Source organism: Triticum urartu, chromosome 3, assembly GCF_003073215.2.
Source record: "Triticum urartu cultivar G1812 chromosome 3, Tu2.1, whole genome shotgun sequence".
Classification (NCBI taxonomy): domain Eukaryota; kingdom Viridiplantae; phylum Streptophyta; class Magnoliopsida; order Poales; family Poaceae; genus Triticum; species Triticum urartu.
The window spans coordinates 582249786-582263723 of NC_053024.1; the positions used below are offsets into that span (position 1 = coordinate 582249786).

General features: G+C 49.8%; 1 pseudogene; it reads left to right on the forward strand.

Annotated features, from left to right (window-relative positions):
* The first annotated feature begins 262 nt into the window (after positions 1-262).
* Positions 263-13938, forward strand: part of LOC125546982 — a 35219-nt pseudogene continuing 21543 nt past the window's right edge.

The window sequence follows — 13938 nt, forward strand, 5'->3', positions numbered from 1 at the left end:
ATCATCTTCTCCAAAATGAACCGTGGCATAGAACTGATGGATGAGTTGAACATCAAAGTCACAGTTGACTGACATGAGCTTGACAAGATCAAACTCCTCGCAGAGAGCCAGCGCCTCACCAAAATACTCCATGTTGTTCCTCCAATGGTCAAGATCAATTGTCCACTGCTTGGCATATCTGTTCTTATTGTGCTCAAAGAGTTCATGAACAATCCGCACTTGCATCTCATTCCGAAACTGAACGGTGCTCCAACGGGGAGCAATGGGAACCTCATACGGATTCTTTGATCGGAAGGCTTCCCAATCCTTGGCTTTCCAACGATGCAATGGCATAACCACACGTTTCTTAGCAGCTGCAGACTTTTCACGGTGAGTGGGCTTGGTGGGAATCACAACTTCTTCTTCATCATCAGACACAACTGGGCGCAAGGTCCTTCGTGCCCTCTTCTTGGTCTTGTGAGGAGCAGAGCGAGAACTAGAGCCACCTGAATACACACACGAAAAGAACACACAAAAACCCAACAAGGATGAGAGGATTGCACCCACTAGCAGAAAAGGAACAAGTTGCAACACCAGAGAAGATAGAACAGTGCTTTGTGGTTGATATACTCTGGTTGAACCGGGTCTTCCGCCGGTAGTACCGCTCCAGCGGTTGTACCGCCCGTAGGGGCGGTAGAACCGCTGACAGTGGCACTACCAGGGAAGATAGATCTAACCGAGGCATACAAATCACACAAGTAATATTCCGAATTTTAAGTGCTGCAAACAAGACAGGAGGCTAACAAAGATCTCTTCTATACCATAGTTCGAACACTAAACGCAAAAAGTTAAGTAATGCCTTAGACAAGGAAGAACCCTAGAAAGATCTAGAAGTAAAGAATACGAGGCATTACCACCATCCATGGGAAGTGATCGGGAGGCCTCCATGGAGAGAATCCACGGAGAGCCAAGGATCCGAAGCGCGAGACGCACTCCGGGGCAGGGGTTGAGATGGCCGGCGGCTAGGGCAAAGAGAAGAGGAACGAGAACGAAGGGAAAAAGACAACCCTTCAGCCCCGTTGAGTATATATAGGCCCGTAGACACGCCCCGGTAGAACCGCTTAGGGGAGCGGTTGTACCACTTGTTTGGTACAGACCGGTGGTTGGAGGCAATAGTTTCGGTGCCTGGGAGGCAGCGGTAGTACCGCACGGCGTCAACCGGTAGTACCGGATGTAGGTTACCGTGGGTTTGAGCGGTGGAACCGCCCAAGCACCGAACGGAGACCCATTGGGACGACACAAACCGGTACCAGCGGTAGAACCTCCCGTGATACCGGTTGTACCGCCCGACCACCTATGACCAAGCCAAGATCAAATGAGTGCAATCCGAAGGGAGGAAGAAGGGGCGCAAAACAGGAGAGAAGCAACACCCTAGGAGAACCCAACACAAAGAGCAAAGACAGAACAAGAGAAAACAACACGAGAACAACAAGGCTAACTCCAACCTCCCGAAGAGAGGACGGTGGCCGAGGCCACCTATGTTTGAGTCAATTGGTATGGCACCGCGAAGAATTATCCTTGGGTCCATGACCAAAACTCGTCTTTGAAGCACAAGTACCATCAAACATGGCTAATGTGAAAGACTCGATCAATTTATGCATAATGGGGGGAGGGAGAGTTCATTGAGAGAACATCACTCCCCCTATGTTCATGCCTACATCTAAATAAGACAACATGTTGAGTACGGTGGGGTGTGCAAGAGTTCAAGCAACATTGCTCGAATCAATGATATTTAGCTCATGCCTTAACTCGCGAAATCTTGTTTCATCCAAGGGCTTCGTGAAGATATCTGCAAGGTTATCATGAGTGTTGACATAGTTGAGCTCGATCTCTCCTCACCTAATGTGATCCCGAATGAAGTGATACCGGATCTCAATATGCTTCGTCTTGAAGTGTTGCACCGGGTTGAGAGAGATCTTGATGGCACTTTCATTGTCACACCAAAGAGGCACTTTGTCACAAGTGACACCGTAATCCTTTAAAGTTTGCCTCATCCATAGGAGTTGAGCACAACAACTACCGGCGGCAACATACTCCGCCTCAGTGGACGAGAGAGACACACAACTTTGCTTTTTGGAAGACCAACTTACCAAAGAGAAACCAAGGAATTGGCACCCTCTGGAAGTGGACTTCCTATCCACTTTGTCTGCCGACCAATCGGAATCCGAGTACCCTACAAGCTTGAAGTTTGATCCTCTTAGGTACCATAAGCCAAAGTTTGGGGTATGAGCCAAATATCGAAAGATTCGTTTGACCGCCACATAGTGACTTTCCTTAGGTGCGGCTTGAAACCGTGCACAAATTCCCACACTCAACATGATGTCCGGTCTAGATGCACAAAGGTAAAGCAAGGATCCAATCATGGAACGATATACCTTTTGATCCACCACTTTACCATTGGGATCTAAGTCAAGTTGGCACTTGGTGGGCATTGGAGTGGAAGCCGGCTTGACGTCACTTAGCTTGAATCTCTTGAGCATGTCTTGAGTGTATTTGGATTGATTGATGAAGGTTCCTTCTCTTCTTTGCTTCACTTCGAACCCTAGAAAGAACTTCAACTCTCCCATGGAGGACATCTCGAACTTTGAGGTCATGAGAGCGGCAAATTCCTCATTGAAAGCTTTGTTAAGAGAACCAAAGATAATATCATCAACATATAATTGGCACACAAACAACTCCCCTTTGACCTTCTTAGTAAAAAGAGTGGGGTCGATTAGCCCAACTTCAAAACCACGGTCTTGTAACAACTCGGTAAGGTGGTCATACCACGCACGTGGGGCTTGTTTAAGGCCATAGAGTGCCTTATCGAGTTGATACACATGATCGGGAAAGTAGGGATCCTCGAACCCGGGGGGTTGCTTGACGTAAACCAATTCATTAATGGGACCATTAAGAAAAGCACTCTTCACATCCATTTGTTGTAACTTAAAGTTATGATGAGAAGCATATGCAATCAACATGCGAATGTATTCAAGACGAGCAACGGGAGCAAAGGTTTCACCGTAGTCGATACTCTCGACTTGGGAGTAGCCTTGTGCTACCAGACGAGCCTTGTTGCGAATGATAATCCCATGGGCATCTTGCTTGTTCTTAAATATCCACTTGGTTCCTATGACATTGTGATTCCCGGTTGGTCTTGGCACTAATCTCCACACTTTGTTGCACTCGAAGTTGTTGAGTTCTTCATGCATGGCGTTGAGCCAGTCCGGATCTTCTAGCGCTTCATAGACCTTGTGGGGTTCCACACAAGAGACAAACGCGTGATGCTCACAATAATTTGCTAATTGTCTACGAGTGCTTACCCCCTTTCTTAAGCTTCCAAGCACATTCGTCATGAGATGATCCTTGGTGGAGAGCTTGGAAGCAACCTTGGCGGTACGACGCTCTAATTCCTCCTCGGTGGTGAGTTGAGGAGCGGTTACTTGATCATCTTGAGCGCCGTCATGAACTTGTTCTTGATCTTGAACTTGCTCGGGGGAGAGAACTTGACCTTGGGCATCACTTGGTGTGTCCACACCGTCTTGAGTATGATCTTGCCCTTGGTCATGTTCTTGAGGATGAGAGCCTCCATGTTGTTCTTCGGAAGCGTGTGGGCCTTGGGTTGATGATGGCTCCACTTGAGTGGAGCTTTGTCCTTCTCCTTCGGCCACAAGGGGTTCCTCAATGGGTAGGATAAAGCCAACACCCATTCTTCTTATGGCTTGGGGAGGAATTTCATCACCTACATCACAAGTGCCACTTTGCTCCACTTGGGAGCCGTTATTCTCATCAAACTCCACGTTACACATCTCCTCAATAAGTCCCGTGGATTTATTGAGGACACGGTAAGCATGAGAGTTTGTAGCATAGCCAACAAATATTCCCTCATAAGCTCTAGCCTCAAATTTAGACAACTGAGCACCTTTCTTCAGAATGAAACACTTACACCCGAATACCCGGAAGTACTTGAGGTTGGGCTTGTTACCGGTGAGTATCTCGTATGAAGTCTTGTTCAAGCCCTTGCGGAGATAGAGCCAATTGGATGCATGACATGCGGTGTTGATGGCTTCGGCCCAAAAGTTGTACGGAGACTTGAACTCCGCCATCATGGTCCTTGCCGCATCCATCAACGTCCGGTTCTTCCTCTCCGCAACACCGTTTTGTTGAGGGGTGTATGGTGCGGAATATTGATGCTTGATTCCCTCATCACTAAGAAATTCATCCAAGGTGTAGTTCTTGAACTCGGTGCCGTTGTCACTTCTTATTGTCAAGATCTTTTCATTGTGTTGACGTTGTGCTTCATTTGCAAAGTCAATGACGGTTTGTTGGGTCTCGCTCTTCCTCTTGAAGAAATACACCCATGTGTACCTTGAGTAGTCATCCACAATCACCAAGCAATACTTCCTACCTCCAAGACTATCGAAGGATGGAGGCCCAAAGAGATCCATGTGAAGGAGCTCCAAAGGCCTCTTTGAATAAATGATAGTCGTGGGAGGGTGAGCCTTCTCATGTAGCTTTCCTTCGATACAGGCACTGCAAGCACGATCTTTAGCAAAGCTAACATTCGTTAGTCCACGGACATGGTCCCCCTTGAGGAGACTTTGCAAAGATCTCATATTGACATGGGCTAAACGGCGATGCCAAAGCCATCCCACATCAACTTTAGCCATTAGGCATGTCGCGGTCTTAGTGGGTCGCTCTGAAAAGTTAATCACATAGAGACCGTTCTCGACATGCCCAACAAAAGCTACTTTAAGAGTCTTGCTCCACAAGAGGGCCACGGTATCGATATCAAAGAAAGTGGCAAAGCCCATGATAGCAAGTTGACGAACGGAAAGTAAATTGTATGCAAGGGACTCAACAAGCATGACCTTCTCGATCGTGAGATCATGAGAGATGACCACCTTGCCAAGTCCCAATACCTTAGAAGATGAGGCGTCACCCCACGCGACATTGGTGGGCATAGATGGAACTTTGTGCACGTCCACCACCAAGTCCTTGCTTCCGGTCATATGATTTGTAGCTCCGCTATCGAGCAACCATGATCCACCACCGGAAGCAAACACCTACAAGAGATCAATGCTTGGTTTTAGGTACCCATTTTGTAATGGGTCCTTTGATGTTAGTAACAAGGGTCTTAGGAACCCAAATAGACCATTCAATGTACTCATGAAGAGAACCAACAAATTTGGCATAAGCATGCCCATCACTAGCACGACATAACACATAAGAAGGGTTAAAATCACCGGCTTTGTTGAGAGGGGTGACATTGCCCTTCTTGACATTGTTCTTCTTCTTCTCCTCGGGGGCACTCTCTCCCTCCCTCACAAAGGTTTGCATGAGGGGAGGAGGTCGTTTGGTCTTGTCATTCTTCTTCTTGTTCTTGGAGTCGGGCATGTACCCAACCCCTTCCTTGGCCACACCTCCCTTTTGGTCGATCAAGAGATCATTGAGGTTCTTCTTGCCTTGTATGAAAGTCGCAAGACCTCTCTCAAGTTGCTCCTTCAACTTCGCATTTTCCTCAACAAGATGTATATGCTCACAACACGGGTTAGTAGCATTTGCATTATCAATTAAAACCATATGAGGAAAAGTTGCTTTCTCCTTAGTTAGCTTCACTTGGAGTTGATCATGAGACTCCTTGAGACTAGCGTGAATACCCTTCAAGGCCTTGTGGGCCTTGTCAAGTATATCAAACTCCTCTTTGAGTCTAGCAAGATCAACCCCGAGTTTGGCCTTCTCGGAATTTAGCACATAAGAAACAATGAGGACATGATCATAATCTTTCTTTAACTTAGCATGATCAACGTTGTGTGACTCCTCAAGAGCCAAACGAAGACCACGCTCTTCCTCAAGAGCATTGGAAAGATCCAAAATCTCATCGGCATAGTCACGACTATGCCCTTCCATCTTAGAGATGGTGTCTTCGTGATCCTTGATCATGTCATTGGCTTCACCAAGTTGTTCCAAGAGAGCAACAAAGTGCTTCTTGGATTTTCCCTTGAGCTTGCCCATAAAGGCCTCAAACTCGTTAGCCTCCACATTAGCTCCCTCAAGTTCATTAATGCTATCCGTCGGGGAAGGATGATTAATGATGGTAGTTTTGATGTTGGAGGTTACCTTGTTGGTGGCTTTAGCCATGAGGCACTTGGCGGTGATGCTCTTGTTGGGTGAGTCAAAGAGAGACACCTGTGACGTTGTTGCAATGGCAACGGAGGCCATGGCAACCGACTCACCATCTTCATCATCGTCATCATCCTCATTGTACTCTTCTTGCACAACCAAAGCCTTGGGAGGATTCTTCTTGGTGAAGTTGTTCTTGTTGGGGAACGACTTGGCCTTGTCCTTTCGGATGAGCTTGCCACCATTGTCTTCCCTCTTCTCATACGGGCATTCCGCAACGAAATGACTCACGTTGCCGCAATTGTAGCAAGTCCTTACACGTTGCTTGCCCCTTGTGCCACTCGAGTTGCTTTTGCTAAAGTTTGGCCTCGAGTTTTTCTTGCTCCAAAATTGCCTTGAAGCAAGTGCCATGTGTTCATGATATGCATACTTCGTATCTTCGGGGTTGCTCTCCTCTTCTTCCTCTTCTTCTTCTTCCACGGTGAGCTTGGCCTTCAATGCAAGGTTAGGCTTCTTTGCCCATTGAGAACGGAGCACCGCATTGTCGGCGGTCTTGTCCAAAATGTTCATGGCCACAAACTCATCCAACACTTCGCTTGAGGTCAAAGTGTGGAAGTCCGGTCTTTGACGAATGACGGAGGACATGACCTTGTGATAGGGCATCATTGCCTTGAGGAATTTGCGCTTGATCCAATTGTCATCCGTGTCCTTGCTCCCGTGATCTCGTAGTGAGACCGCGAGTTTGGTTACTCTCCGATAAAGCTCACGAGGTTCTTCATCTTCTTTCATTGCAAACTCATCGGCCTCATCTTGTACCACTTCATAGTTGGAGCATTGAATGCTTGCACTTCCCCGGTAGGGAGAGACAACACAATGCCATGCGTCCTTGGCCAAGGTGAAGGGACGAAGATGAGGTAGGTCTTCGGGTGGAATTGCATCTTGAATGATGAAGAGAGCATTCTCATTGAATTGATTGTCTGCGGCTTCTCGAGGAGTGAAGTTGCTTGGATCATGTGGATAGAAACCTTCTTCAATGATTCTCCAAAGGTTAGTGTTCACATGATTTAAATGACATTTAAAACGGTAAACCCAAGAATCAAAGTCCTCATTTTTCACAATCTTAGGAGGAGGACTGGCATGATTCAAATGAGTGGAAGGAATCGGTCCACCATAAACAAGTGGTGGTTCCACATGGGCAAAGATGTCGGTGCCCTTCTTACCACTAGAAGAAGGAGCCTTTTCACTACTAGCTTCCCCCTTGTCGGGGATAGCATCCGTCACCTTGTTGGCGGGATCACCCACTTTCAACGGTGCGGTGGATAGTTTAAGCCCCTCAAGAAATTTAGTAAACATGCTCTCAACTTCGGTCGTCATGGAGGTTTTCAATGTCTCCAAGGCCACATTTAACTCCTCACTAGAGATCGAGGTTCCCCCATCGCCCGTAGACGAGATAGGATTCACAACGGAGTGTTCCTCCACACCATCTACGGTATCAACCATACTCTTTGGACGGTAAAGTCCTTAATAAAGAGACGAGGCTCTGATACCAATTGAAAGGATCGATATGGTTGACTAGAGGGGGGTGAATAGGCAACTAACGATTTTTAGCTTTTCTTTAACAATTTAAACTTTGCATCAAAGTAGGTTGTCTAGATATGCAACTAAGTGAGCAACCTATATGATGCAACAAGGATAGGAACACAAGCAAGCAAGAGATATGAAACAAATAAGCTTGCTCAAGTAAGGGCACGAGATAACCAAGAGTGGAGACGGTGGAGACGAGGATGTGTTGCCGAAGTTCCTTCCTTTGAGAGGAAGTACGTCTCCGTTGGAGCGGTGTGGAGGCACAATGCTCCCCAAGAAGCCACTAGGGCCACCGTATTCTCCTCACGCCCTCACACAATGCGAGATGCCGTGATTCCACTATTGGTGCCCTTGAAGGCGGCGAACGAACCTTTACAAACAAGGTTGGGGCTCTCTCCACAACTTAATTGGAGGCTCCTAACAAAACCACGAAGCTTCACCACAATGGAATATGGCTCCGAGGTGACCTCAACCGTCTAGGGTGCTCAAACACCCAAGAGTAACAAAATCCACACAAGAAACTATGGGGGAAGCAAATATCCTTTGGTGGAAGTGTAGATCTAGGTCTCCTCCTTCAATCCCTAGCAAATCAACAAGTTTGAGTGGCTAGAGAGAGAGATCGGGCAAGAGAGCTTGAAGTGCATTAATGGTGGGGTGAGAGAGGTCAAAGGTGAGAGTGGTAGGTGGGAGAAACACTCTTATATAATAACCCTAAAAATCCAGCCGTTGCTGCATTTTCAGCCCCGCAGCGGTACAACCGGTCCTTGTCCTGGTACAACCGGGACTCACGGTGTAGCTGCCGAACCCTACCAAGCGGTACAACCGGGCCACTAGGCGGTGGAACTGGTTAAGAGAATGACTGGACCAACCGCCCAGCCACCGCACAACTACCGCCTCAAAACAGAGACGATACCGGTACTTGAGCGGTGCAAGCCCGGAACAACCGCATGGCCCTGAGCTCTTGGACGGCAAAGTTCTGAGCGGAAAAACCGCTCAGACCACCGGTGGTACCGGTCAACGAGGATCGACCGGATCAACCGGGCCACCACCGCCCGAGAACCGCATCAAAACAGAGCCTTGAGCGGTACTTGAGCGGTGCATGGCCGGAACCACCGTCCTAGCCTTTGTTGAGCAAGGTGGCGGTACCACCGCCCGGAGGCAGCGGTACAACCGCTCGGTAGAAGTTGGAGAGCGTCAAGGTCCAGCGGTACAACCGCTCCAGGGAGCGGTACAACCGCTGGGAAGAGCAGAAACAAGAGGGAAAGACAGGGGGAAACTCTCTCTCACGCAACTGAGGAAGACAAAGAAAGGGGAGGAAAGTGTACATGAACTAATTCCCCCAGAGCTTCCTAATGAGGATTCCCTCTTGATAGTACGGGTACTCTACGACCAAAGAAAATAAAAGCGTAGAGGACACGTCTTCGATCTTTTCCTTCGAGAGGCAATAGCAATCCGATGTAGGCCTAAGCATTGAGAACCTGAAACATATAGCATACGGTTAGACCACAAAGGGTTGTCATCATCATCCAAAACATAAAGTAGGGAAATGCCCTTTCACAAGCATTATAGTCCGATTGCCTTGTTCCTTGTGTTGAGCGCCTCCCTCGAAGGAACCAAGAATGGGAAAAAGAGCGCTCATGTTTATCCCGAACACCCCAGCACTCGTGGCATGGGGGCAGAAGCCGATGACTCGCCATCTCTCAAATTTGATAAAAGGCCGCACATAAGGTAATATTTTAAATTCAAAAGCGTTGCTTAGCGCATATGAACAAGTTTTCAGCGTACAGGATCACAAATGCGAGTTTACTCAAAAATTACATCTCTGGAGCATTCATCCGCTATAAGGTAGGCACCCTTCAGGACGCCCTCATAATACGCTTCCGGGACGTGATGCTCCTTGCCCGGCGGCGGCCCGTCCTTCACCAGCTTCTCCGCATCCATCTTGCCCCAGTACACTTTAGCACGGGCAAGCGCCCTACGGGCACCTTCGATGCAGATGGAGCGCTTGATTACTTCAAGCCATGGACAGGCATCCACCAGCCGCCTCACCAGCCCGAAGTAGCTCCCAGGTAGAGCCTCTCCAGGCCAAAGCCGAACTATGAGGCCCTTTATGGCCTGTTCGGCCACCTTGTGGAGCTCGACCATTTGCTTCAGCTGGTCGCTCAAAGGCACCAGGTGTCCGGCCTCAGCATACTGAGACCAGAACACCTTCTCCGTCGAGCTCCCCTCCTCGGCTCGATAGTAGGCGGCGGCATCAGAGCACTGCGGGGCAAATCTGCGGATGCTCCTGGAGAGCTCCAGACTCGGGTAAGTAACAAGTAATTCACTTTCATGTGCTTGCTTTGCATAATGAATGCCTTACCCACCGCTATCTTCTTCATCGCTTCAATTTCTTGGAGGGCTTTCTGGGCTTCGGCCTTGGCAGACTTCGCGCTTTCGAGGGCTGCCGCAAGCTCGGACGCTTGCGTCTTTGAGTCAAGCTCCAAACTCTCGTGTTTTTTCACTAGAGCCTGGAGCTCTTTCTGCACCTCCTCCACCCGTGCCTCCTGCTTCCCTCTCACTGTGCGCTCCGCGGCCGCTCTGTTTTCGGCCTCGGACAGCGCTTTCTTAAGGGTCGCCACCTCGGTCGTGGCCCCTATAATAGCACATTGATCCTGTCATTTTTTGCAACCACATCTTCTCTATATACTGGCGCAAGGTATTACTTAGCTTCCTTCTCCTCGAGTTGCCTCTTGGCATGGCCGAGCTCGTTCTCGGACCACGCGAGGTTTTGCTTCAGCGTATCCACCTCCGCAGTCAGTGCGGCGGAGGCCAGCAGCGAAGCCTGCATACGCATATTGACTTGATTATGTTAGACTCCTACGAATGTTATTAGATCCTCTATTCGGCTTTTCTTTCCGAACGCCGAACAGAGCATCAGGGGCTACTGTCTATGCGGTAATATTTTTACATATTCTTTACTTACCTCAAAGCCTCTTAGAAGGCTGTCACAGGCTTCAGTCAGTCCGCTCTTGGCGGACTGAACCTTCTGGATCACCGCACTCATAATAGTGCGGTGCTCCTCGTCGACGGAGGCGCCGTTAAGAACCTCCACAAATTGTCCGGTGCCTCCGGTTGGATGGAGGTCACCGGCTCGGTAGGCTTGCTCCTCTTGGAAGGAGGCTTCCTACCGGAGTACGGAACCGTTGAAGGTTCCTGCGCGGTGTCCGGCTCAAGGCCGGACTTGGAGCCCTTGGGGGTTCTACCCCCTTTACGCCTGGAGTCCGGGAGGTCGCCTTGCGGCGCCTCGAGGACCACCTCCTCCTGGCTTGGAACCTGTTGGGACACCACTTCGGTGTCGTCCGTAGGGTGGGGGGAGGTAGCCGTCGGAAGCAAATTCACATCCGACGAATCCAGGGAGCCACTCGACGACTCGTCGAGCCCGGCCTTGGGCGGACTGCATAGTCATATTCGGCGTAAGGAGGAGCTGTGCAAGAAAGGAACACTATGAATTGCTCTGGTGTCCGAATACTTACGATCTCGCCAGGGGCTTGGCCCTGTGCGGCCACTCCTCTTCACCGTCGTCGGTGTTGGTGGAGTAGTCCGGAGGAAGGGTCTTCCCCTTCTTGGACCCTTCGGCCTCCCCAGTTGGGGCGGCCTTCCTTTTCTTCCCTCCCCCCGCTGGAGGGGGGGAGGTCTCTTCTTCCTCCTCCTCGTCTTCATGGGAGGAGTGCGTCTTGGAGTCGTCGGATGATGAATCCGACACCTCCTGGCGCCGGGCACTCTTTCGAGTCCCCGTGGCCTTCTTCTTGGCCTTCTTCTCTGGCACCACATAGGGTGCCGGAACTAGCAGCTTCACCAAGCGAGCGTCCGCTGGGCCTTCGGGCAAAGGAGCCGGACAGTTGATCTGTCCGGACGTCTCCTGCCAATCCTGTCAAAGGTAAGGGAGCTTAGATCCCGCATGGAGTCAAACTATGAAAAACTGATACCCTGTAAAAGGTAAAAACAGCTTACCGCACTAGCATGACGCTGTGTGCTGAATCCGCGATCCTCGGTAGCGGATGTGGGGGCCTCGGCGCCCTTGAAAAGCACCTTCCAGGTATCTTCGTACGTCGTGTCAAAGAGCCTGCTCAGAGTTTGGTGCTGCGCCGAGTCGAACTCCCACAGGTTGAAAGCCCGTTGTTGACACGGGAGGATCCGGTGGATGAGCATAACCTGGACTACGTTGACAAGTTTGAGCTTCTTGTCCACCAGGGTCTGGACGCATGTTTGGAGTCTGGTAAGCTCTCCTTTTTTACCCCACGACAGGCCCGTCTCTTTCCAGAAGGTGAGCCGCGTAGGGGGTCCGGATCGGAACTCGGGGGCTACGACCCATTCAGGGTCGCGTGGCTCGGTGATGTAAAACCACCCCGATTGTCACCCCTTTAGGGTCTCCATGAAGGAGCCCTCGAACCATAGGATGTTGGGCATCTTGCCCACCATGGCGCCTCCGCACTCGGCCTGGGTGCCGCGCACCACCTTCGGCTTGACATTGAAAGTCTTGAGCCATAGGACGAAATGGGGGCGGATGCAGAGGAAAGCCTCGCACACGACGATAAACGCCGAGATGTTGAGGACAAAGTTTGGGGCCAGATCATGGAAATCCAGGCCATAGTAGAACATGAGCCCCGGGACAAATGGGTGGAGAGGGAAGCCCAGTCCACGGAGGAAATGGGAGAGGAACACCACCCTCTCATGGGGCCTAGGGGTGGGGATGAGCTGCCCCTCTTCGGGAAGCCGGTGCGCAATGTCGTTAGACAAGTATCCGGCCTTCCTCAGTTTTTTGATGTGTCCCTCCGTGACGGAGGAGACCATCCACTTGCCTCCTGCTCCGGACATGGCTGGAGAAGGTTGAGGTGGGGTGTGCGGACTTGGGTGCTGGAGCTCGAGTGCACGGAAATGGATAGGCAAAGAAGGAAGAAGGCGTGGATGAAAAGGTGGATCCTTATCCCCTTATATGGGCGGACGCGACTATGCGTCCCCACCAGCCTGGTAAAACTCGCTTATCTCCCAAGCGCCGTAATCAATGGAGCGGTTGGGTTACCCACGCCCGCATTGATGAGAATCCCGGAATAGGGGGACACGATCTCTGCTTTGACAAGACGTGCCGAGGAAACCGCCTCGCTAAACGCGCTATGGTGGGACAGTAAAACGATTCGAATAAAGACCTGGCCGTGGTGTGATGTCACGCTACGGAATACGTCAACAGATTAGATTTGTGTAAATATTATTCTCTCTATGGCAATATGTGGAAACTTATTTTGCAGAGCCGGACACTAGCTTTGTGTTCAAAATCTTCTATGAAGTACTTGGAGGAGGAACCCGCCTTGCAATGCCGAAGAAATATGCGCGCCGGACTCGTCGTCATTGAAGCCTGGTTCAGGGGCTACTGAGGGAGTCCTAGATTAGGGGGTGTCCGGATAGCCGGACTATACCTTCGGCCGGACTCCTGGACTATGAAGATACCAGATTGAAGACTTCGTCCCGTGTCCGGAAGGGACTTTCCTTGGTGTGGAAGGCAAGCTTGGCGATACGGATATGTAGATCTCCTACCATTGTAACCGACTCTGTGTAACCCTAGCCATCTCCGGTGTCTATATAAACCGGAGGGTTTTAGTCCGTAGGACGAACATACAATCATGCCATAGGCTAGCTTCTAGGGTTTAGCCTCTCTGATCTCGTGGTAGATCTACTCTTGTACTACCCATATCACCAATATTAATCAAGCATGACATAGGGTTTTACCTCCATTGAGAGGGCCCGAACCTGGGTAAAAACATCATGTCCCCGGTCTCCTGTTACCATCCACCTAAACGCACAGTTCGGGACCCCCTGCCCGAGATCCGCCGGTTTTGACACCGACACCTAGATATTCTCATAACTATGCTCAATTCTGTCAATTTCTCAACAGTAATTTGTTCACTCATCGTAGAATACTTATGCTCTTGAGAGAAGCCACTAGTGAAACCTATGGCCCCCGGGTCTATTCTCATCATATCAATCTCCATCACTTTAATCTTGCTTTGCTTTTTACTTTGCTTTTACTTTTTACTTTGCATCTTTATACCAAAAATACCAAAAATATTATATCTATCAGATCTCACTCTCGTAAGTGACCGTGAAGGGATTGACAACCCCTAATCGCGTTGGTTGCGAGTAGCTATCATTTTGTGCAGGTACGAGGGACTTGAGCGT